Source organism: Formica exsecta, unplaced genomic scaffold, assembly GCF_003651465.1.
Source record: "Formica exsecta isolate Colony F162 unplaced genomic scaffold, ASM365146v1 scaffold1237, whole genome shotgun sequence".
NCBI lineage: Eukaryota > Metazoa > Arthropoda > Insecta > Hymenoptera > Formicidae > Formica > Formica exsecta.
This window is the reverse complement of record NW_021848572.1, coordinates 1-2,908: the sequence shown is the minus strand read 5'-3', so window position 1 is coordinate 2,908 and position 2,908 is coordinate 1. Positions and strand designations below refer to the sequence as shown.

Here is a 2,908-nt window from a genome sequence, read left to right as displayed (position 1 = left end):
CTTTTCACGCCTCTTCCTCCTCCACCCAATTTTCCTCTTCTTCATACGGCTCAAGCCCAAAAAGCGGCCGCAAATAGAAAATGTCCTCGTATTGATCAGGGTGCACGCATGCCCACTCGCGGGCACCTCGCGTATCGCCCCACAAATTGGCGTGCGCCCAACGCAGATTTTCACGCACCCACCGCATGTATCTGCGGTGGATCACGTCAATTTGTACGAACTGAAATATATTATTAATTAATAAATATCCCACACAATCTCGCACACAAAAACACTGAACACTACTTACCAGATTAAAGCGAAACATTGGCATTTTGAATATTTTCACTTTGAAAATAACGATGCGGCTTTCTCATGTCTCATTGCTGTACATGTCTATTTTCGGATACAGCAGCAAGTATGCGGTTATTGTGGACAAAATTGAACATCTCTCACCGATTCTGTATTACAAAATATATGAAATATACAAAATTTTAAAATACTAAAAAGATTATTTTGCCGTTATCTTTAACAATTACAAGAGAGCTTTATCTATATATACTATAACATAATTTACCTATAAAAAGTTTTAATGGTTTCTTTTATTCATAAATCAAAACATTTCATAGTACCATCTTGTGAGCCAGATATTAACCACATAGGTTCTTCTCATATGAAAGCTCACTTTATTCACAGTTCTTTTATAACCTATAAATACATGCTCCTGTTTTGACCGAGATTGTTTATTTAAATTCCAAACAACCACTGCACCATTTGTTGCTGCTGTCGCCAATATATGATCTATAAAATAAAATAATATTGCAACCTAAACGGCAATCTAATATAGTATATATGAATATAGAATTTTTTAATGTATTTAACACATAGTATTATATTGAGAGAAGATCAACTAAATTAAATATATATAAGTAAGATTGTGACATAAACCAGAAAAAATTCAAACATCTATTTCTTTCTAAATATATATGATAATTGAAGTAAATTGTTAAATTACTATCATTGAGGTTCCAGGCAACATCATTGCAAGAAAAATTAAGATTTAAATTTTTTCCAACCCGAAGATTGCAGGCTTCTTCAAATTTATTCTCCAGTAGAGTAAATATTTTAAAAACTGCAATATAATTCACACCCATATCAATTGCAAGTATGATTGGAGCGTAGCAAATCACAAACGCAAGCGCAGCCGCGAGCCGCTAGTGTGATTCGGGCTTAACGTGTCTGAACACGTCCGTTCCCGCCCGCGGGTGGCGACGAACTTTTTTGGCTATTAAGGCTGGATAAACCAGCCTTTATCTTTATTAAAGGCTAAGGCCGATATTACATTTGTCGTACGACAAACTTTTTAAGCATATTGATTGGCTGCAAAATAGAAACTTTCTTGTCTCTAGAAATTAGCTAATCAATGCGCTTAAAAAATTTGTCGTACGACAAATATAATATCGGCCTCAGACTACGCATTGAAGATTGAGATCGAAGATTGAAGATTGAAATTTGACCAATTAAGACAAAGAAATTTTAGTTTCTTTTATTCCGATTAGTCAAATTCCAATCTTTAATCTTCAATCTTTTATTTTTAATGCGTAGTCTGATACGGGCTTTAGACAAGACCAAACATGTTTCAACACGTTAAGCCCGTATCAGACTACGCATTAAAAATGAAAGATTGAGGATTAAAGATTGGAATTTAACTAATCAGAACAAAAAGGATTAAAATTTCTTTGTTCTGATTGGTCAAATTTCAATCTTGAATCTTGAATATCAATCTTCAATGCGTACTCTGATACGGGCTTAAGACGATCTTAAATATGAAGCAATTAAGGAGCAATCGTTTTATGTTGGATATACTTGCAGTAGACTACGAAAAATATGTTTTTCCAAGAAAATGATTGATTTTTTTTGCTAATATATCATAAAAAGATTAATTATACAAGTGGAGCGATCGCGAATATCATAATAGAGCAAGCGAGGTGCAATAATTCTACCAAAAAGTCAATAAGAAACGTTGATTAAACTCTTTGAGATATAGTTAAAAACAATAGAGCTGTTATATTATGTTTGAATATTCTCGCCGTTGGATGCTGAGCCATATAATTCCGATAGGCGGCCGATAGGTGATGACGGCGTCACTAGGGAAATTATTAATTTGTTAATTTTCAATAAAAAATGCAATAAATCATGATAATAATGATGGAGCAATGCGAAGCAATTAAGAAGCAATCGTTTTATGTTATATTATGTTTGAATATTCTCGCCGTTGACTCTGAGCTATATAGTTTTGATAGGCGGCCAATAGGTGATGACGGCGTCGCTAGGGTAATTATTAACTTGTTAATTTTCAATAAAAAATGCAATAAATCATGATAATAATGATGGAGCAATGCGAAGAAATTAAGAAGCAATCGTTTCATGTTATATTATGTTTGAATATTCTCGCCGTCAGCTTCTGAGCCATATAGTTCCGATAGGCGGCCGATAGGTGACAACGGTGTTGCTAGGGAAATGATTAATTTGTTAATTTTCAATAAAAAATGCAATAAATCATGATAATAATGATGGAGCAATGCGAAGCAATTAGGGAGCAATCGTTTTATGTTATATTATGTTTGAATATTCTCGCCGTTGGCTTCTGAGCAATATAGTTCCGATAGGCGGCCGATAGGTGACGATGGCGTCGCTAGGGAAATTATTAATTTGTTAATTTTCAATAAAAAATGCAATAAATCATAATAATAATGATGGAAAAATGCGAAGCAATTAAGGAGCAATCGTTTTATGTTATATTATGTTTGAATATTCTCGCTGTTGGCTTCTGAGCCATATAGTTTCGATAGGCGGCCGATAGGTGACAACGGAGTCACTAGGAAAATGATTAATTTATTAATTTTCGATGAAAAATGCAATAAATCAT

The 2,908-nt window shown here is 33.9% G+C and overlaps 1 long non-coding RNA gene across 1 annotated transcript; it reads right to left on the bottom strand.

Moving 5' to 3' along the window:
- Window positions 1-329: 329 nt before the first annotated feature.
- Window positions 330-1,135, bottom strand: LOC115245643. Its single transcript, XR_003885575.1, has 3 exons — window positions 995-1,135; window positions 557-780; window positions 330-440 (listed from the first exon to the last, which is right to left on the bottom strand). It is a non-coding gene; the product is annotated as an uncharacterized LOC115245643 (long non-coding RNA).
- Window positions 1,136-2,908: the final 1,773 nt, after the last annotated feature.